This window comes from Protopterus annectens, chromosome 9.part0, assembly GCF_019279795.1.
Source record: "Protopterus annectens isolate FY-2018-M chromosome 9.part0, PAN1.0, whole genome shotgun sequence".
NCBI lineage: Eukaryota > Metazoa > Chordata > Ceratodontiformes > Protopteridae > Protopterus > Protopterus annectens.
In genome coordinates, this window is record NC_056743.1 from 964,252,356 (window position 1) to 964,276,426 (window position 24,071).

Below are 24,071 nucleotides of genomic sequence, written 5' to 3' on the forward strand. Positions count from 1 at the left end.
TGAAAGATAACCACAAAGCCTTCTTTAACTATGTTAGAAATAATGCCCAGTTCTGCACATAGGTAACAGTAAACAATATCACATACTCAGACCCATGGACTTACTCAATCTACTAACAGACAAATTGAGCTCTAACTTTACCCCCTTTTACTTCCAATATTCCCAGAACAAATGCCTGCATCTACACCTCCTCAAATCTCCCAAAAACAAGTTCTCAAGACCTTATCTAAGGTTGAGAGCACTATGTCTGTGGGGCTGGATAGCATACCATGCTGATTAGCCTGACACATGACTTGTCATGCCCTCTACAAAGACTATTCAAAATTAGCCTCAAAACAGTATTTGCGCCACATTAATGGAGTATAGCAACAGTCATTCCTTTACACAAAGATGGGGCTTCAATGGATCCAGATAATTATATACCCATAAGCCTGACCAGTATCTTCTGTAAGGCTATGGAAAGGATCATTGTGGAACTAATAAACAACTATATAGATACAGACTCTTGACCCAACCCAGTTTGGATTCATAAAGGGCAGGTCCTGGCTACTTGATCTGGTTGACTTCTTTGAAAAAGTCACTGAAGCAATCAGTGAGGACGAATCAGTGTACAATACGTATCTGGACCTCACAAGGTATTCAACACTATCCCACACTCGGGTATCATAGATTAAATCTTACCAGCTGAATATTAACACTTTTTTTTTAATTTGTCCAAGTCTTGACAAGTAGAATTGTCTCTATAGTCTTAAAACAATCTTAAGTCCAGACTCACTTAATAAGATAATGACCTGAAACTCCTCCCCATCAAACTAACAACTATGTGACTGATTGCATAATAACTGGCTTATAAACAGGACCCAGAAAGTTAGTGTGGAAGCTCTATGTCTTCCAAAATATCTGTCACGAGCAGAGTACCCCAGGGATCAGTTTTTGGACCACTCCATTTGGCATTTATTTCTCAGAGGTAAAAGCTCCTGTTAAGCGTTTGTGGCTGGACGAGTTTGCAGATAACTACAGATCTGGTGCCATCCTAAACTCCCCAGAGGACACCAGGTTCCTACAAGTGAGTCTGTCTCAAGCAAATATTTGGTGTCAAAATCATCGACTAAATCTAAATACTACAAAAAATGTATACTATTTTGTTGTGTATTGCAATGGGGTAAGTCACTTCCACTGAGAGCAAGTCTTTTGGAATCTGTTCCGCAGTGTAACCCTGTTGTATAGATAGTCTTTAAACCAAAGTGAGTCACTTACACCAAGAGCATGTATTTTAGAACTGGGGCAAACTTACACCAGAGTAAGTCACTATCACTTGTATCTAGTCTAAATCCTCCCCATGTTTAGCTACCCTTTGTGTATAAATATTTGCTGTGTAATGGTACTTAGTCTCTGTGCTTCCATAATACAGATTACTTTGTTCTTTTTTAATATAACTGTGATAATGTACTCGCTAACTGAAGAATCCTTTGTTTTTCACATTTTTACTCAAATGATTATGACCTTTCTCGTTTTATTCTAAATAGCGCAGTTATTTCTGTATTGTGCTGTACTCTGCAGCTTTTCTTTTATCATTTTCCTTAGTATTACGCAGGCTTGTATTACCGCTTGTTTTTCTCTACATTTGGCTCCATTATTTTATTAAGTACTTGACCTGGTTATGTAATATTTTGATATCTTGCATAAGTTGTGACATTACTTCCTATTTTAGTTCTTCCAGTTTACTTGATATAACTTTACTTCTATATCAAGCATTATAATGCTCATTGTAATGTATTTATTTTATTTAGCACTGGGCATTTTGCAAGACATGTCTGAAAAATTACCATATATATCTAACATACATACCAGTTAACAAAACAGCAAGTTGGTAACATTAATACTAATTGTATTTATCAATTACTACTACTCCAAGAAAAATTAACAACTTTCAATAGTTTCATAACTGGCAAATGAGGTTTTAAATTAATAAAAACTTGCAAAGCCTGGCACTTTTCAAAAAATCTTTTTGGTTCATCTTGAATATATTATTTTGAAATCAATGGCACATCAGCTGCTAACTGCATTAGGTAAAAACATTCATTTCTTGGTTAAATATAAGAAACCCTAACACACAACCACTGTTTGCATAATAACAGGAAAATGGACGTGGCAACATAAACTGGCACAGAATACTATGTTTATAAAGGTGTGTATGCAAAGGTTTATAAAGGTGTGCATACAAATATTCAGTAGTAAGAAGTAACACCTGAAAGGAAAACAATGTTAACAAGAAGTGTTTTGAGAATACCTACAAAGTGTTACAGGAAATTGCAAACCTGTTGATGCATAACAGTCATTTATGATGCGGTATTATCCACCGTGCTTAATGAATGAAATCAGAAGTAAGAAACCATATGGTTTGAGCTAAAGCCAGTCACTATAGCTATATTATCATTGCAAAACACTTATCAAGATGGAAAATGAGTCGTGCTATTATCATTAAAATAAAATCTATTACATTCTTGACATTTACAGGAAGTGATATAAGATTGTTTTATACACACACACACACACACACACACACACACACACACACACACACACACACACACACACACACACACAGTGTTCAGGAATTTTTGCTGACTTGTAAATGCACATAGTGTAGTATCTTCTGTTGCCTTGACGATCCCAAGCAGGGTACGAACTTGTCATTTGAGATTAGTGCTCCACCAAAGTAAACAAATGGAAAATAAATTCAAATTAATAAATTAAAAATAAAAATGTCTGCAGTCCAGTTCTGTGAGCTACACTAACAAGACCTTGTTATGGCCATCTTCAGGGCTGCTGTTAATGAAAAGTGATTTTATTATTATACAAGAGTGAGTGCTTCACTAACAGAGCAAGTAGAATTTACTGTTATTCTAACAGAAGATAGTAATATTACTGAATAGTAATGTCATCTGTTACTGACCTTTTTCTTCATAGCTTCAAAATAATTATGAGAAGATGATGCTCACTTTCGCTCACACTTACCGAGGGGAATAGTCTTAGACAGATAATCTAAGGTGCAAGTAACCAGTTTTAGAATTCCAAACTTACATCTAGGTACAATAGAACTGTTTTATTCCTTAATGACTATTTGACTGAGAAAGCTAAAATATACTTCTATGGGAAGCAGTCAATGGCACGAACAATCCACAAACAGGCAGGCAGTAAACTTAACTTTACATATAGTTAAAATGATACTTAAAATTAAAAACTTCTTTTATCACTTTATAAGCGCTTTCACATAGAGCTTCATCAGAAAAGCTCTATGTGAAAGCGCTTACCTGTTTATAGTAATAAAATAAGTTTTTAATTTTAAGTGTAATTTTAACTATATGTAAAGTTAACTTTATTGCCTGCCTATTCATGAATTGCTCATGACATTGAGTGCTTTTTACTTATTTACTCGTTTGAGCATCACCACTTTAATCTTTGCTATATGGTGCTTGTTGCTGTGTTTTATACTTCTATGGGAATTCAGTGTAATGAGAAGTTTGAAGAAGGAGTTAAGAGAAGCGAGATGTGTAGTCCCATTCCCCCCAGAGCTGGAATATGAAAGTTTACGCTGTTACACAGTGACTTGTATTCACACTGATTTGTCTCTGGCAGTTAGCAGGTAAAGTACTGAGATGTTACAATGAGGGCATAATATGTCTAAAACTGAAACAGTGTTGGTAAATGATGCAGTCAGAAATTTGCAGCACAGTATGTTGTCAATGAGTTTATTTAGAAATGTAAATAAAAATGATAGGCGTGATTATAAAATTAAAACAGCCAGGATGCTTATAACTGGAAAACAAAACTTAAAATAGATTTGGCACTTTCATCTCCCCTACTGTATGAGATTTCATCATTCTGAATTGAAAACAAAACCTAAGTACAGTAGCATAAGATCAAATACTTAAAAAAACAAATAAAATGCATTTTTAGGTTATAGTAGTAATACATGTGCAGTATTGAACTATCTATCTAACCATAAAAATAGCTTTAAAATCATGTAAAAGTTTATTAACTGTGTAAAAAATAGAAAAAAGTGAGATCTAAACTGTTTTGCAGAGAATAAAACAACTATTAAACAATATCCCTAAATCCTCTGCATGTAACACTGGCCTACATCATACCCACATAACTTTCCAAATGATTTTAGGAATTATCATCTATCATCTGTAACAAACATTACTAAATCATTTCCTCCAATATAGTGCAATATGTGTATAAATCTATCTCTATCCAATAACCTCTTATGCAACTACATTTTACTTCACTACCATTTCTGACAGACTAAGTCATTAGTCACCAAGCTAAACCCTTTTAATGATAAACAAACGTTGCATCTTACTTTCCTGAAAGTATCAGCTGATGAAATATCAAAACCTTCAACTTGTATATTTAACTTTTCTCTAACTATTGGTATTGTCCCAACATAGTATCTTACCAACATAAAAACTCTTGCAGCTGCAATGCCTATTAACATACACCACTCACTTGCTGTTACAGGTGTAAAGCCCTTTACTCTGATATTCTATATGTAAATGTACTAGCTTTAAAAAGCAACTGACATCTATAAATCTGCAGGCTTTGCACCCGTCACATAGATCTGTACCCATGTTTAATGGAAAATCCTGAATGGATTGATGCTTTTCAATAGAGATATGTCTCTGTGTTTGAGAAGCTGGATAAACATGTAGAAAATATCATAGTAAAGAAAAAAAAAAACTTATAAAGGACAAACAGAAAAAAATAGCTTATCCGCATACATGTCTTCCAAACTCTAAGAGCATTCATTCTAATCTTAATATTGACTTCCCTCCTGATATAGCCTCTTGTGTTTTTTTATTTGAATAATTCTATCCTCTCCCAAGACATTCCAAAATGATTGCAAGGAAGGAGAGAGAGAGAGTTGTTGGATGTCAATGGTACAAAACAGATGTTAGGTGTGCAAGAGTTTTTCTGTTGGTAAGACAACTAGAAAACGCTAGCAGCTTATTTAAGAATATACACTAGCAATTAGGAAGAAAGTGTTAAAGAGCCCACTGGCTAAACATGCACTGAAGTGTAAATATTTTTGGAAATATATTTTTCCATAATGGACCATGTTTCAGTTAACATAGCAGGAGCTGAGAATAAAACACAGTTGGAAAATAAAGAACTGAGATGGCAATTATTATTACAAGTCCAGGACTGAATGACACCTTGAATATAAAATGTCTATTAAGAGCTTGGTAGTTGCAAAACTAGCAAGATTTTAAATGTGCAGTATTTTCAATGTTTGTTTATTTAGTAAGCTAAATATATGTATTATTTGTGTGTATTTATTCATTCAGTGTATTGGTGAATGTGTTTAAATTTTTGTATTTTGCATTGATTGTATAATTAGTCAGCATTATTAAGACATATAATCAGTTTACATGTACTATAAAGGGAATATTTTAATTCTTTGTTTTATTCTGATGAAGTTAGTGGTAAAATAAAGAAAAAAAGCAGTTAAATATTTGTTTTGTGTGATCTCCGGTTGTCTGGTATTTAGATTTGGTTTTGTTAATGTTCCACACCTTGGCATTTTGGAATACATTTTTTTGTGCTTTTTTTTCTTAGAAGCTTGTTTGTTTATTTATTTATTTACTTTGGCAAATAGGAAGAATGTTCTTTGATATTTAGAAATTCATGTATTTTTACACTTTTTCCTCTTTGTATTGGTGCATGTGTGCCATGTAATTCATTCTAACTTGTATAAAGTAGGGCGAGTATATGATATATCTAGATTTATTTACTTGGACTGAGAAAGCTGTGGTTTTTAGTGAAACTAGTTTGCAAGCAAATTAACTGAGTTTTTGTTTGACTATTAAAAATATTTGAATGTGCTGTTCTTTTTTTGTTTTTGTTTTTTGTTTTTGTGCAGTTAATGTTAGCACATCAGCACATCTCGTGACTGCATTCATTTCCTGACATGATTTTTGGAGCAAAACTACACGCATGAAAAAAATTTTTGTATAAATGGATATGTTGGCCACCTGGCGGTGTAATCCTTGGCTCTAGATGATTATCACTGTTGAAGTGACACTCTGACTCCTTGTGCAAACATATGAAAAAGGGTGTGTGTGTGTGTGTGTGTGTGTGTGTGTGTGTGTGTGTGTGTGTGTGTATGGATATGTTGGCCCTTTCTGTTGGTGTGCTACAACTTCACCTTTGAGTGTCTGCTGTGTGCCCTAGATAAGTTGCCATAATACTGTACATGCTCTTTGCTTGACCTGCTTAAGCTAGACTTGTATAGTTAAGCATCCAGAAGAATTGATGCCTGCACAATGTACATATTTTTGTACATATCTTTGAAATTCCACTCATTCTTCTTCATTATTACTTGATGCTAGTTATCTTTAATGTATGCATGTGTGTGTGTGTGTGTGTGTGTGTGTGTGTGTGTGTGTGTGTGTGTGTGTGTGTGTGTGTGTGTGTGTCCATGTGTGTTAACTGTAAAGGGAAATAATGCTCTTGGGTGCAAAAATGTGACATGTTCAAATGTATATAACAGGTATATAGATGACATGTTTTATGTAGCTGAATTCCAGATATCATTTTTTATTTTACATTTAGACTTCAGACTACATTTGCTGCTTATGTGAGTTTTATTTTTAATTTGTCATGGTGCATAGTAATTCCTTCATACCTTGTTGCACATTGTTGGCACTTTGAGATAGAAGCCTATGTAGTGGTCTGCAGATGTGGTTGCGTCTGACCATTAAAGAACATTGAAGAATAGTGTAATCTGCACCTAGTAAGGTCATGTTTTCCTTATGTGCACCATTCTTTGAGAATTGCACATGTCTGTACTTACTCTGCATTATAGAGTTACACAGGCTGGTATGTAGTGGAGATCATTGTTTATAAATTCCTTGTTATTCTTCTAGACAGCTACTGTTACCAATATTTTTGCTTACATATAGGCTGTGTTGCTGAATCTGCAAATATGGAGTGTTTCTTTATGAAGTGAAACCATAATATTAACTACTTAATCACTGCATTCATCTGTTTTTTTAATGTTTCCTTTTCTTTGTCCATATGATGCATGTGATGTCATACACATTCTTGCTGAACTGATTTATAAAGTTGTGCTTTTATTTTTCCACTTTACCCATGCAGTGGCTGAAATGAGTCCTCTTTGGATTAGTCTATACACCTAGTTATTAAACATTAATTAAATATATAGTAGACCTCTAATATGAGTATTCTGAAAGTTTCCATCAAAATATTGCAACCAGTTTTATGAATCTGTATTTAATTTGGCTATCATTTATTTTTAAGTGCACTATTTTTCCAGCAGATTTATAAAATGTCTTAAAAGGGCCCTCATCTCATGAACAGCTGCACTTTCCTTGCACATTTCTATGCCACATAGTGATTTTGGATAGATAATGTTCTTTCACGGAGCCTTGGTTAAATCAGCTTTTAAGACTGAATTGCATAATTAAGTATGACCTAGACTTGTACTTAACAATTTTTAAATATTTGTCCCAAAATTTCACAACTTCCCAATTCTGACTGTACATTTAAGCTTATGACATTTCTTCAAAATTTTACTATACACCAACATTTTTACACCAGATTTATAAAATGCCATTCTGTGGAAGCTTATCCAATGAAGTATCCTTGTGTCTCCTTCTATGTTCTAAATTTGTATTTAGTGCTAGGTGTTCAGGGTATCCATTCTTTCCTCCTAGAGATGCATTTAGTGCTCATCCCTTAAAGGGTGCCAAAAGCTAACATTGGTTTATTACAGATCCACAGTCTGGTATTTGTTTCTGATTTCCAACTACTGTAATTTTTTTGTATTCCTTGTCCGTGTTGATCTTGCTGAGAAGTCTGTTTTCTTCCTATCTCTAAGAGACCCTCTGTTTGATTGGCTGCTATAAATATAATTTTTGAGACTGTGCCCCTTTTCAGGAAAAGCAAAACCTGGTCCTGCAAGTTGTTGATATTCTAACATATGAACTGTCATTATGAAACACTCTGTTAAACCTTTTTTTGCAAATGGACCTAAACACCCTGCACCTGTTGACATTTGGGAGCAGTGTTGCCACATAATTGTTCCCTTTATATACTAATGTCAATGTAACTATAACTTAGTAAGGATACAATTCCATGATGTTCCAAACTCTGATTTAGTATGTATTCCCTAACATTTATACTTCCATTTCTGCTGTGGTCAGGATCATAGCAGTTGTCCGTGGAATTACAGCAGCCACTCTGCTTTTGTCTTTGCCTTGCTGCCTGACCCATAACTGAATTGAGCCTTCATGGTCAGTCCAGTTACACAGTTATCATATCATGGTTCAGATCAGCTGTGATGTGAAAGTTAAAGAGGTTAAATCTTTAATATAAAGAAATTCCTTCTTAATATAATACTCCGTTTAGTCATCAAACACTGAAGAATAGCAAGAAAAATTAATTTGAATGCATTTTTTAGTTAAGGTTTATTTTAGTAAGAATGCCTGTTTTGATAACTGGAATTAGTATTGAAGATCATAGATTATTTTTAGTAAAGATAACAGCAATAGCATGGTTTGTTGTGGGTAAAAAGCATGGATAGCTACTGTACAACAATAATACATTTAGGAAAATGTTCACTCGAGAATAAAGCCACAACATTTTGCATTTCATAGGATGATTATTTACATATCATACTGATTCAGCCTAGTGTAGCTTTTCCTGCCCTTTAGACTCTGAGGGATATGCTATGAGATTCAGATAGCTTTCTGCATCAGCTTTTTATTTACCGGCAAGAAGGAGTTGCATTGTGTCTTTGTAGACTTGGAGAAAGCATATGACAGGGTGCCTAGAGAAGAGTTGTGGTATTGTATGAGGAAGTCGGGAGTGGCAGAAAAGTATGTAAGAGTAGTACAGGATATGTACGAGGGTAGTGTGACAGTGGTGAGGACTGCAGTGGGAGTGACAGATCCATTTAAGGTGGAGGTGGGATTACATCAAGGATCAGCTCTGAGTCCTTTCTTATTTGCAGTGGTGATGGACAGTTTGACAGATGAGATCAGACAGGAGGCCCCATGGACTATGATGTTTGCAGATGACATTGTGATCTGTAGTGAGAGTAGGAAGCAGATTGAGGAGACTCTGGAGAGGTGGAGATATGCTCTAGAGAGCAGAGGAATGAAGGTCAGCAGGGCTAAGACAGAATATATGTGTGTAAATGAGAGGGAGGGTAGAGGAATGGTGAGGATGCAGGGAGTAGAGTTGGTAAAGGTGGACGAGTTTAAGTACTTGGGATCAACAGTTCAGAGTAATGGTGAATGTGGAAGAGAGGTGAAGAAGAGAGTACAGGCAGGGTGGAATGGGTGGAGAAGAGTTTTAGGAGTGATTTGTGACAGACGGGTACCAGTAAGAGTGAAACCAGTAAGAGTGAAAGGGAAGGTCTACAAGAGGGTAGTGAGACAAGCTATGTTATATGGGTTGGAGACAATGGCATTGACAAAAAGGCAGGAGTCAGAGCTGGATGTGGCAGAGTTAAAGATGTTAAGATTTGCACTTGGTGTGACTAGGATGGATAGGATTAGGAATCAGTTTATTAGAGGGCCAGCTCATGTTGGACAGTTTGGAGACAAAGCAAGAGAGACGAGATTGCGTTGGTTTGGACATGTGCTGAGGAGGGATGATGGGTATATTGGGAAAAAGATGCTAAGGATGGAGCTGCCAGGTAAGAGGAAAAGAGAAAGGCCTAAGATAAGGTTTATGGACGTGGTGAGAGAGGAAATGCAGGTGGTTGGTGTGAGAGAGCAAGATGCAGAGGACAGGAAGAAATGGAAAGAGATGATCTGCTGTGGCGATCCCTAATGGGAAAATCCGAAAGATGATGATAACTATGGTAAAACCCATGCAAGAACAACATTCCATTTTGTCATGGTTTTTGTTTTCGTTATACAGTTTTGCTTCTATTTCATTTTTGTATGTTTTCTTTTCAATATTAATGTTACTGATTCTAATTTAAATCGAAACACGTAGTTCTTCTTTTTTTATCTTTTGAGTGGATTCATATATTTTTTCCTAGCATTTGTTACAAATGATGGCTTGAAGGTTACCCAGTGAAACTTATAATACCAGTGTTGATCAAAGTAATCCCATCTTATTCATTTTTTATAGAATATATTGTCTATATTGATCTATTTCAATGGTGCTGCATCTTCGAGTGGATGGACATTGTTTTTCTCCTTGTGACTAACCCTTTCTCTCAGAGGAAAGAGTAAATTGGACAGAAAGCATCAACCAGCTTTTTTTTGCAGCATTGTGCTTAGAACAACTGGCTGGCTCATGCATTAATGGAATGTGATGCCACTTCTGACTTGTAGGAGGACTCCACAATGGGCCTTATATTTTAGCACACTCTTGTACACATTAAACTGTACAATGTGTATGGGGGGGTGCATGTTGAACAATTTGTACAAGTTCTTGCTGATGCAAAGGATTACATTCAAATTCAAAAAGAAAAACTAAGATGGAGTATTTAAGGATTTATCCTCAAAGATTATATATAAAATGGCTGTAAATATTTATTTATTTATTTTATTTTATTTTACATTTATCGACCGGGATAGTCCGACTGGATACATGTCCATTTTCAGTGGAGGCCCAGGGAGAAAAGATCCAAACTTACAAACAGATAAAGACAAGCAAGTAACAGTTTACTACTGTATATCTCAATATGCAGAATTAATAGGAAACATTTGATATTCACTGTTGCAGTCATCACATTTGGGTTATCCCGGCCAGGGTAGCCCTCGGCAGGCCCGAATACCAGAGACTTAGTATTTCTGCATCGGTTGCTGTCACTTGAGGACTGATGTCAGGTCATTAGTAGTATAAGGTAAGGCAGCAGATGCCATTGCATCAGTCTTTCTTGCCATGGAGCCCGAAGCAGAAGCAGTTCACACGAGTGCAGGTCGGCCTCTACCTGAGTTTTCGTCTCCGAATTGAAGTGGAAGTCTTCTAAAGCTAAGTACCCCATTGAGGATCCTTTTTTCTTGCACTAACAGATGTTAGAAAAAGTTAATAATTGGCTCACCTGTGGAAAGCACATACCACACCGAGACTTCCATTCTTACTGCATCACTTGTTTAGGACCAGACCATGACGTCCCCCGTGGTCACTTCTGTGCTTTCTTCAACGCCAGAACTATCTATCTTTGGGCCCTTATTGTAGTCAGATATTTTTGTTTACAGTCCTCGAATTTTGATATGGCTTTGGTAAGCCATCCAACAGTAGAGCTTCCAAAAAAATGTAAAGATAAAGACAGAGACAGACCGCACAGGTCCAAATCTACCAACGATGCTTCCGTTAAGCTAGTCGTCAGCCCTCTGGTACCTCAGTGATGCGCTTTCACAGCCCCTGATGCCCACTTCAGTTGATTTGCAGGCTGCTACTGAGACCCTTTTGGAGTCTGGTATGTCACAAAACTCATCTTTGACTAAGGATCCTGTGGTCGTCTCTACCTTGGATGGGTCCAGAGCCACTGAGCTGGCACCATCTTTCGAGGAAGTCCTTTGCATTACCGAATCTCAACAGAAACTGACATCTTCTTTTGCAACTACCATTCTTTCAAAAATGACAGAGTTTCTTAGGCCCAGGGTCTGAACCAAAACCGAGAAACTGATGACCCACTCTCAGGTGCCTGCTACCTTGCCTTAGTCTCAAATGCTTAAAATGGTGGAAGACCTTATCATACTGATCAGGGGACGCCAGGCTACCCCCTCAAAAAGGAAAAGAGATCTGTCCCCTGTAGTTTTGTCTGAACAAGAGTCAGATGAATCTGATGCATCTGACTATGAAGACATGCAACCCCTCTCCACTTATGAGGATTCTGATGCAGAGGACTCCATTCCTTCAGCCTCTCCCCAGAGGATTTTTCCTTTGGGGAAACCCTGCATACTTTAAGGGAGCATTTTCAATGGGAGAGTCAGGACTGCCCTCAGTCTAAAAAGAGACTCAGGGAATTCCTATATCTTTCGCAACACAGACCCTTGGCCATCCCCCCAGTCCTGGATGTTGTGGAGGATATTTTCCTTGAATCCAGCTTGACTCCTGACGCCCTACCTCCTGCTCCCAGAAAACCAGACAGGTACTGTAGAGTCCCTGACTCACACAAATATCTTTTTAAAAATCCCACAGCTGACCCTGAGGTCATTTCTCAAGGGCCAAAAGGGATTAAAGCAACCTCTGCTAAGAATCCCACCCCCTAAGACAGGGATTCCCGAGCATTGGACAGATGGGGTAAAAAAGTATACAGCTCAGCTACTCTTGCTATCAGGGCACTAAATTGTCAGTTCCAAATGCTGAAATATCAGCAACATACTTTGGAACTCCTTAAACAAAAAATGTCTTCCTTTCCTGCTTGGGCAGAATCTAAAGAATTACAAGACTTAATGCATTCTGTAAGTCAAGTAACTAAACACACTTTGCAGTGTGGTTTCAACACTTTCAGTTCTCTGCACTTCCTTTGGCTTATCTGCTGCTCCCAGAGTTTTCACAAAATATCTGGCTCTGGCCATTGCCTTTTGCAGACGAAGAAATATTCAAATTTACCCATACTTAAATGATTGTCTTATTCAGCTATCTGCAGGGAAGATCCTGGAAACTCTGGGGTTCATGGCATCTTGCATACTACTCATTCTATATTCCAGACTGCATATGAAGAAACTTTAATGGTACCAAAAGAGCCTTTGGTGTCAACACCCTCAAGAGCTGGAAACAATTCTACCTATAATTCCTTGCCTCAGAAAGGATTTTCTTTGGGGGGGCAAAAGCATGCTGCCACAACAAGTGACTGCCCTTCTCCCCACCCCCCCGCCACCCAGACCCTCACCACAGACATATCACATATCAGACTATGCTTGGGGTGCACACCGTGATGGCAGGTGCAGTCAGGGCCAATGGAGCCCACGGCAAATCCCTCTGCACATCAATCAAAAAGAGATGATGGCTGTTCAACACGCCTTGATAACTTTCAAACCCCTTCTCTCTCCAGGGGTTCTCCTGATCAAAACAGACAACACCACAGTCATGTGGTACATCAACAAGCAGGGAGGGACTCACTCCTACTCTCTATGCATGCTGGCCATGAAACTTTGGCTCACAGCCTCATCCATGCAAATACTCCTGTTAGTACAATTCCTACCAGTCTCTCTCAACTCTCTGGCACACCAATTAAGCAGAAACCTTCTGGACCCACAAGAGTGACAACTCAACAGAAGTACCTTCACCCTAATAACTCAGAAATGGGGAACTCCAAAGGTCAACCTCTTTGCCTCCCACACCAATCATCAGCTCAGCAAATTCTGCACCAGGGAGCATCACTGCATGGCTTGGAAAGTGGATACCCTGTCCTTCCCCTGGGTCAGTCTATTGGTCTATGCCTTTCCTCTCCTACCTCTCATCCCCAGGGTACTGCTCAATATAAGGGAGGAAAAACCAAGGACCATTCTTATAGCTCCAGACTGGCCCCGACAACACTGGTATCCCTTGCTGTGCAGCCTGTCCCCACTGCCTCCATGGCGTCTTCCTCGGATTTTAAACCTCCTGAGCCAGAGGGAAGGGAAATTCATGCATCCCTAATTACAGACACTCAGTTTGGCAGCTTGGCTTATTCCCTAACCCCAAAACAATCTGCCATTCTCAGTAAACAGGTTCTGAATGTTATCCATGAGGCCAGATGTCCTAGCACCAGAAAGTCTTATGCAGATAAATGGAAATGGTTCTGCACCTGGGTCCAGGCTAAGGGAGCCAATATGGCACAGCCCTCCCTCCCTCTCATCCTGGATTACTTAGCTGGCCTACTACACAGTGGTCTCTCTTTCTCCTCTATAAAAATTCATGCATCTTCTATTTCTGCTCATTTTCCCACTGAGCAGCCCCTTTTCTCACACCCTTTGATCTAACAGTCAATCAGAGGGGCTAGCAACTTGAGGCCCCCCAGAAGGGCACCAACACCAGCTTGGGACCTTAACTTTGTTTTGGAAAAGCTCACCTAGCCCCCTTTCGAACCAGCTTCTTCTGCAGAGCTAAAATTTCTCTCCTGGAAGACAGCATTCCTTCTGGCCATGACTTCAGCCAGAAGAATTTTTGAGCTGCAAGCACTCATGGCTGTGGAACCCTTCATCTTCTGTAAGGACAGAGTATCCCTCAGAACTAACCCATCCTTCATGCCCAAGATGGTGTCCAGTGTGGCTCTCAACCAATCCATTCATTTGCCCACCTTCTTTCCTTATCCCCAGAACAAGGGGGGAAGGATTCTTCACTCTCTAGATGTACACAGACAGCTCAGATTCTATCTGGACAGGTCTAAATCCTTCGGAAAGTCTGATCAGTTGCTGGTTAGCTTTGCTACAGGGGCAGGAGGCAAAGCCATTTCCACGCAAACCATTTCCAAATGGATAGCACATTGCATCCATTTCTGCTACAAACAGCATGGAAAGCCTCCCCCCCAAGGGGTCAGGACACACTCCACCAGAGCAGCCTCCACCTCTGCAGCTTTCCTCAGAGGTGTCCCCACCAGGGACATCCTGGAGGTTGCCACCTGGACATCTGTTCACGCTTTTACCAAGCATTACCACTTGCCTCTCTTCTCCAAATCCAGGGTTTGCCTAAGCAGTCTTGCAGGTCATCCTAGCCAGCCCCTAGTTTCCTTGACTGCCTCCACCCATTTCCTCAGCTTTGGGAATCTACCCAAATGTGATGACTGCAACAGTGAAACATGAAGAACATAGTACAGTTGTGTACACTTACCATAAATGTAGATGTTCGTGTATTCACTGTTGCAGTCCTGGTTTCCCTCCCTCCATCCCCCTTATTCTCTTTCTCCTTTTAGTACCATTCATCCTTGTTGTTCTCCTTCCTTACAAGCGACATATCGGTATTTATTTTTCACTGGTGATATTCTTCCACCGGGACTCCTGACAGGTTAGGGCAAGAAAAACTGATTTAATGGTGTCGGCTGCCTTACTTTATACTACTGATGACCTGACATCAGTCCTCAAGCGACAGCAACCGATGCAGAAATACTAAGTCTCCTATTTTTTGGCCGAGGGCTGTCCTGGCAGGGATAACCCAAATGTGATGACTGCAACAGTGAATACACTCAAACATCTACATTTATGGTAAGTGTACACAACTGTACTTTCATTAAAACAGCTATGTAACAATAATTGTATATATGCAATCATTCTATACTCCTTAATGCTGCCTGAGGTGTATGATATATGAGATATTACTCAGGATAATGGATTTTATGGAATCTATTTTTGCACCAGACATCTAATATTTAAAAAAAGATGAAAATGTGGCATAGCTTACCAGTACACTGTTGCTCTTGGTCCAAAATGAAAATGATAATAAAAATGCATACATTCCCTAATTAAATTGCAAAGAGTAGGAGATATGTGCAAAATATGTCAAGTTGCTGGTTTCATAGACTGCTTTGTTTTGTATTTCTGCTGGACTGAAGTATATTTTCATTTATATAAGTACATACAGAAATTAAAATAAATGCTTATGATACTGATGAACATGGGCTGCAGTTGGTGTTCACCATAAGGATGGGGGTTGGGGGATTAGCTGGGATATGGATGGAGTTTGGGAAATTTAGACTGTATTTGTTATAGTGGCCATCTTGTTATAACACCAGTTTATAGCTGGGTTTTTTAACTGTGAAAGATTCAACAACATGTAATGTTTCAGTGTGTACCAAATTCCGCCTTGAAAAATGAAAGCATAGTCTAATCTTGATTCTTAAGCTTTCCCCAACTGAATATCATTCTTCTGTTAACTGTCCATCTCCTGTCTGATAAAAAGCGAAAAGTGTATCCCAGATTATGATGTCTGACTTAATTATATGGTAGCAGATAAGCTTTTTGTCCAGATATCAGTTCAATGAAGGTCTTCAATTGCCTTTCAATAATTTTATAGTATAGGAGAATATAATATAGTTAAAGACTTTTTTGCATAGGAGTTATAAATGTGTGATTTTGTTTTTCAGGGAGGACAATTCAGATAAAAAACTGCCATTCGCTGAATGACAACTTCCTGATAAGTATAGGTCAGCACCACCCGTGGAGTATTACTCTGTACCGCTGTCAAGATGAAACCCAGGAAGTTACCGCCAGTGGAGTAAGGGAACTCTTTAGGCAATGTAAAGACTCACTTAAGGTAATGCCAGAATTAATGTAACTGCAAAAGCAACTTGTAGCCAGCTCTGAAAGAAATAAGCAGAACATTTGGGAGTTAGTGCTAGTAACTGTTTTATGTCTACCACAGAAATGGCCTTTTTTCGACTTTCAATGAATGTTGTCAGTGATGTATTTTCAATAGCAATTAAATATATGCTGATGTCAAAATCTATGTTAGTGTTGCAAAAGAAAAGTGATAACTGCCTTGCATTCTTAAGGTGTTACTTATGTCAGTGTTTACAACAGATTAAATACTCAGCTGGTGAAAAGATATATAATTTAACTGCATCCTGAAGAATGTCATGCCACAATGAATAAAATGGAAGCAGCACTCTTTCTAGCATATATGATAAGCATTTGCATAATTATCATATTGTTGTGATTGAATAAGGAACAAAGTAATTTACCAAAAAATGTGTGGCTTGATTTATACAGTTTTATTGTGACAAAACTGGTACTGATAATTAGTATTTCATGTAGCTGGCGTACAACTAAAAACCTGGCAGATCAACTAATATTTAGACAATTAAGAAATGAAACTAAAAAAGCCATATCGTCAGATAAAAGAAACTATTACTGCCACCTCCAATAAACCCACCAAAATAAACCTCAAAAATTCTGGTCAGGTATAAAGAAACTCTTGCACCCAGGTCGCTCAATCACACCCATCCCCTCAGGCTCCAATCTCCTTAGCTCCAACCAAATTGCCAATTCTTTTAACACTTTTTTCACAGACACCATTCAATCTTTGGCCAATCAGCTATCCCCTGACACTGCATCTCCTTCCAATATTATCCCTAACAGCCCCCCAATATTTCAATTCCACCCCGTTCCTACATCCTTTATCTGCACCCTTATCAAGAAACTTAAACCCACCACCCTCTCTGCAGATCTACTACCTGCAGAATACCTGCAAAAAGCAGTCAAAGCTATAGCCTACCCCATATCCATCCTCATTAACACAACTATTTCTAAAGGAACTATTTGATCTATCTGGAAAATCTCACATGTCATCCCCCTGTATAAAGGTGGTAATTCCAAAGATTTTTCTAACTATAGGCCTATAGCCATATTATCCCCTTTGGCAAAAATCATGGAGAAGTGCATTCATAAACAACTATTAAACCACCTCCTAGAAAACAACCTACTAGCTACCTGCCAACATGGATTCAGACCATTTCACAGCACCTCTTCTGCTCTTCTTTCCTTCACCGATGTCATTAATAAAAACCATAATATCAACACTCTGTCCTCAGCCCTCTTCATTGATCTGTCAAAACCCTTCGAAATGTTCAACCCCCAGCTACTCCTAAACATACTTAGCAACTTCTTGCTGGATCCACTTGCTATACAAAGGTTCCAATCATATCTAAATAACAGGCAACAGGCTGTACTATGGGAGAATAACATGTCTTCCCACCTACCAATTTCCCTTGGTGTCCCTCAAGGCTCTATATTGGGTCCTCTCCTCTTTTCTATTTTTGTTAATGACCTACACTCTGTATTACCTCAAGCCACCTGTATCCAATACGTGGATGACGCCACACTAATATGCTCAGCCTCTTCACTATCACAATTGCATTCCCTAACCCAAGACATGTTTAACACAGTAGAGAATTGGCCTCTTCAACGATGTCTCATCCTGAACCCCCCAAAAAAACAAAAATGCTACTATTTACTCCCACCTGCAAAGCCCCCCCCCACTGCATTTCATAGTCACATCTAGCAATGGTACAATCATATCTCCAGACTCTACTACAAAAGTATTTGGAGTACTAATTGACAACAACCTCACTTTTGAGCCACATATTAACAACACTATAAAAACAGTAAACAAAAAATTAGGTTCCCTCTATAGGATCAAACCCTTTCTTACCCCACTAGCCAGGACCACCATTGCCCAGATCCACCTTATCTCAACCCTACTATATGCACCCCCTATCTATACCAAACTATGTAAAAGCAATCTGAGCAAGCTGGCTAGCTCTTACAATAATGTTGCCAGATTTGCAACTGGGTCTACCTATAGAACCCATCATTGTAACAATCTTAATCAACTAGGGTGGTTAGAATTGCCAAATCTTATTCTATCAAACCAGCTAACTATTGCCCATAAGATACTATGTCATCCTACATATACTCCAGTACTAACTAATCTAATCACCCCCTACAATAATGTGAAGACCCTGCGCTCATCAAATAAATTAATGGTAAAGATAAGTAAAACCAACAATCTGGCTGGAGACTCTCTATTCTCTAACACAGTGGGTAAAACCTGGAACTCCCTCCCTACTGATCTAACCTCCCTACCTTCAACTACCCTATTTAAATCCAAACTCAAACCATACCTTAAATCTACGGAAGAATAAAACTTGATCTTTATAAGCCCTTTCTTCTATATACTCATTTTCCCATACTGACATTACTATGTTTGCATTAGTATTGGCGCACAAAGTACCCATTGATATGACATTCTTTTGCCAGAAGGTACTTTCTCCAAGCATAAATTTATAAATTGCAAACAAGGTAATGTCAGTATGGGAAAATGAGTATATAGAAGAAGGGGCTTATAAAGATCAAGTTTTATTCTTCCGTAGATTTGTAGATGATCTTTTTTTCTTATGGAGAGGTACTGTAGAACAACTAAAAGAATTTATAGTATATCTAAATACTTCCACACAATTTCTTAAATTCACTGGAGTTTATTCCCAGTATGAAGTTATCTTTTTAGATATTACAGTTATTAGAGAAGTTTACAATAAAATAAGTACTAAGATGTACAGAAAGGAATGCCATATCAACAAGTTGCTGAGTAAGGATAGTATGCATCCTAATTTTATCTTTAAGAATGTAGCACAAAATCAATTTTACAGAGCTTCCAGATTAAATGTTAAGAAGGTAGATTTTAAGCATCAGGTTAATGTTACTAGGAATGAACTAATGGAAAGAGGCTATAATGAATTTGTTATTGATGGGAATGAGAATCAAATAGAAAAAGTGAGAGAAAATAGAGCTAGGCCATATTTCTCAGAACTTCTAGAGCATTTAGTGGATTCAAGAAATAGTACTAAGAATTATGAGGCTAGAGATCTAAGACTTTGTCTTAGTTATTCTAGGAACATTAAAGAATATACGAATATTATAAATAAATATTGGAATATTTTAACTACAGATGAACAAATTAAAACATTTTTAAGTCCCATACCACAATATACATTCAAAAATAATCTATCCTTAAAATAAGATTATGTACAAATAAGATAATAAAAGTACCACAGGAAATAGTAGGTACTACACCATGTAAACAGTGTAACTGGTGTAGCTATATAACAACAGAAATAGAATATAAACATCCAGATATGGGGAAGACCTTCTATATGAGGGGTAATGCTGACTGTAATACAAAACATATAGTCTATTCAGCTAACTGTCAGGTATGTAATCATTTCTATGTGGGAAAAACTGATAGGCCCTTAAAAGATAGAATAAGAGAGCATATATACCACATTAGAAAAGGAAGTAATTTTAATGCCCTAGCAAAGCATGTAAAAGGAACCAATATGGAACATAACTTTAAATTTAGAGTTTTAGGGACAACTAATGTTAACAAGAGAAAGGGAGATATTAGAAATAAGACAGAGAAGATGGAAGTAGAATGAATAGTGAGGCTCAGGGCTAATGCAGGACATGGTCTCAATGATGTGATTCCATTGAGACCAATTTTGAAGAATAGACCTTTATGTAGATAATGTATGTTTTTATTATATGTTTACATATATATATATATATATATATATATATATATATATATATATATATATATAGTTCCCTATATATTTGATAGTACTTTTTAGTGTTAATGTAATTTAATGTTTTTATGCAAACGTACTTAGATGTATTACTTTGTAAACCACTGATAAAGTGTAATATGTGTTTAAGAACTAATTAAATGTAATGCCATTTGATATATAAAGGGTGCGTTAACTAAGGTAATTATACACCTGAAGACGCCTATGGTGAAAGCGCTTGTGTCTATGTGCCATTAAAGCAGACTGCATTTGAAAAAGAAGCTGGAGCCTTGTCTTTGCTTAGTTACTTTTTGCCTTGTTATTTTGTGGATTTTTAGCAAAGACACATGGTTGTCGGTATATTTTTTCTTCATGTTCTATTTATTGTTGTGGTGAGGTTTAGCTCACTAGAGCGCGTGGTTCACAGTGACTTGGATTTCTTTAGGTGGAGTATGTCCATCAATTCTGAGTTGGACATGGCTTTGTATGTCAGGCAGAGATCACCTCTGAGTAAGTGATATGCCACTGAGTACAGCCAGAGTTTTTCAGTCGGGCTGCATAGGACATATGTTTGAGGCCGGTAATCCTCTTGGTGAGGTACTTTTGTGGTCTTTCCAGCTGTTGGAAATGTCTTGCGAGGTACATTCCAAATGGGGCATTGTACTCTATGATGGGTTTAATGAGCGACAAGTAGAGGAGCACTATAACCTCTTTATTTCTAGATGTGAACCCTTTAGTAATTAGATGGGCCACATAGGAGGATTTACTAACTACTTTGGCAATATGATTGCCAAAGGAGAGAATACTATCTACCTGAGTCCCCAGATCTCTTATTACCTCTTCTGTATTAAGGGGGCTGTCACCTATGTGGCGATTCGTGGGTGTTTTGTTTTTCCCAAATGGGATGACTATGCATTTTATGGCATTTAGCTTGAAGCCATGACTTTGACACCAGGTGTCCATCTCAGTAAGGCCCTTTTGGAGGATGTCCATGTCAGCCAGAGAGTCAATTATGGCTCCCCAGTTTGCAGTCATTGGCAAACTTGGTTAGCCATAGTCCTCGTGTGTTTGCCTGTACTTCTGAGAAGTATATGCCAAACAGTAGGGGCTCCAGTACCGAGCCTTGTGGGACACCACTTGTGACTGGTTTAGAGTTGGACCTGGAGCCCGCTATTCTTACCGTGTGAGTTCTGTCTATAAGCCAGTTGGCAAGCCATCTCATAACATAGGGGTTTATGTTCAGGCTGGTGAATTTTTCTGTAATAACCGAGTGGGGAATGGTGTCGAAAGCCTTGGCGAGGTCAAGGTAGGCTGTGTGAACCACCTTTCCCTTGTCTATGGCCTTGGTGACTGTCTTGAAGAAGTCAACCAGGTTTAGTAGGCATGATCTGCCCTTAACAAAGCTGAACTGGGTTGGGTCAAGTGTTTGGAGATTCCCACTGTCTTTGTTAATGAGTTCCATGATGATGCGCTCCATAGCCTTGCAGACCAGGCTAGTCAGGCTTATGGGACGATAGTTACCAGGGTCACTTGTGGCCCCTCCTTTGTGGAGAGGAATAATCCTTGCTGTGCGCCATTCTATAGGCACATAGTCTGTGGAGAGGCTGAGGTTGAACAGCGTGTTTAGGTGGGGGGTTAGTTTGTTCTGTAGGTCATGCAAGACACAGCCTGGGATACCATCTGGTCCCATCAACGCTGTGTTTTTGGCTTTTGAAAGGGCTGTTTTCACCTGTGCATCTGTGATTTTTGGGACACTACACTTTTCCGGTATTGTTGTGGGCCCTTTTGAAGGTGAGAGGGAGGTGAAGTTTGCACTGAATCTATCTGCCAGGATGTTGGCAATATCAGTAGGTTAGTATATTTTGTGCTATTTTGCAGTAGTTCAGTGCATATCTGCGAGTTGCCACTTAGATTCTTAACATAGCTAAAGAAGGCTTTGTGGTTATCTTTTGAATTCTTAGCTATTTTTCTTTTTGAAGTTAGTCTTGGATGATTTCATGAGGGACCTTAGTTTCTTACTGATTCTGATCAGGGATGTCTTTCCTTCTTGGGATTTGTTTTTTTTTCTGAACTAGTTTCCTCCTTTTATTTATTGCAGGGGTCCACCAAACTAGTTTTCTTCTCTTAGAGGAGTGAGTATTGGTTTTGCTAGGGATGGCATGATCCATGCATCCTTGTAGGTGCTCATAGAGTGCATTTGTAAAGGTTTCTGCATCTTGGGCTGCATTATCCTTTAATGTGGGGGCTGTGAAACTTACCACTTCTGTCTTAAGTAAGGTGAAGTTTGCTTTAGAAAAGTTTTTTACTGTGGTTTCCTTAGCTGGGGGTGGTGGTGGGGTGTGGACATCCAGAGTGATTAGTTTATGGTCTGATCTAACCAGTGACAGGTTGACCTCCGGTGTGGAACACCTGTCGCCCATGTTGGTGATGACCAGGTCCAATATGTTTTCACCTCTGGTAGGGGAGTTTACCAGCTGATTCAGGGCATTTGAGTTGATGAATTCCAGGAAGAGCTGGGCCTGGGAGTTTGTACTCGAGTAGTTTTCCCAATGAATGGTAGGGTAATTGAAATCACCCAATATCTGGGTGTTCGGTAGGACCTTCATGTTTTCTAGTGTCTCCAGAAAGGTGGAGTGGTGGTCCTGGGTCATGGAGGGTGATCTGTAGCAGGCCACAATTTGCATTGCAGATTTGCCCGATGTTAGTTGCACATGGATGATCTCAGAGGTATCATGCTGCACCACTAATCTGGAGGTGTAGGTATCCTTGATGAATATGGATACACCCCCCTCCTTTTGTGTTTCGGTCTGTGTTCTGTGGCCAAAACGTGTGGTATGAGTTGTAGCCCGGTAGAGCTGGGGTGCTCTCTGAAGCCTTGAACCAGGTTTCAGTTACTGCACAGATGTTGACATTGTCCATACTGAGGAGTGCTTCGAGCGTGTGCATTTTGAGATTTAAGCTCCTGGCATTGAGTAGCATAACCCTCAGTTTTTTGTTAATTGTGCTGTTTATGGAGGTGGGTTTGACTTTTGAGCCTTGCCTAAAAAAGGCACTATGGGGGCAGCAAGAGCCTTGGCCATTATTCAAAAGCCTAGGGGCCACAGGTGCAAGCTGCTTCCTATGAAGCAACGCAGCTTGTTGAGCATGTCGTCCCAGGCTGACAGACACTGGATCCCCTTTGAATGACACCAGAAGCTTAGCCAATTGTTGAAACTGATCATTTTTACTTTATACTGAGGTATCATTCTTGGTGAGGGTGGGATGCTACTCAGGGTCAGGGTCATACCAGCCTGGGCTACATGATCAGAGAGCTCTTCCATGTCTCTTTTCATGTAGTCCAGGGAGGTACGTCACAGGTCATTCACACCAACATGAGCAATGACAGAGTCATATTTGTACTTGTTCTGGAGTGACCTGAGTACTTGTGTTATGTGGCGGATTCTGGCTCCCGACAAGCAGCTTGTCTAGCCTAGTGAATGGGATGTCAGTGTGCCTGACTATAGTCACCTATTACTGGTGTGTTAGTTATGTTATTTTGCCTTAAGGGCTGTGATTGTGCAGCACACTGATTTTGTGTTTTCTGTGTTGTCTGGTTTGTGACAGGAGGTGCAAGTTGTTTGGGTGTCTACTTTGGAGGTCTCTGATGCTTTTGCGGGTTTTTATTTAGAGCCTCCGAGTATGATTTTGTGTATTTATGTGTATTTTTTGCCAGTGCTGTTTTAGTAGGTCTATGTGCAGCTGGAGGTGTGGTGCAAGTGTTAACCTTCTCAGCTTGACTGTCTGTTCCAGTCTTGGGTGGAGACAGTTTAGCTAATAGCCTAGTACCAACCTATGAAGTTTGGCTGGATAATTGCATCTCTTGCATATGTTAGTGTTTTGTGGTAGGAGGAGAGGGCTGTCTGTGTACATGAGGCAGTTGTAACATTGCCTCAGGATACCCAGATTCACCAGCTGGACTGGAGAGTACACCTGAAATTGCCCTTTGGTCATGCCTGAATAGTAGGGTGAGCTGCTTAGTCGCTTGGTTGGTGAG

The 24,071-nt window shown here is 38.9% G+C and overlaps 1 protein-coding gene across 1 annotated transcript in view; it reads left to right on the forward strand.

Annotated features, from left to right (window-relative positions):
* LOC122811693 (F-box/LRR-repeat protein 2-like) overlaps positions 1-24,071 on the forward strand; it is a 1,608,203-nt gene that overhangs the window by 411,703 nt on the left and 1,172,429 nt on the right. The window contains exon 3 of the mRNA XM_044083707.1: positions 16,061-16,230. The gene's annotated coding sequence lies outside the window, so the exon portion shown is untranslated. The remainder of the gene's footprint in view (positions 1-16,060; positions 16,231-24,071) is intronic.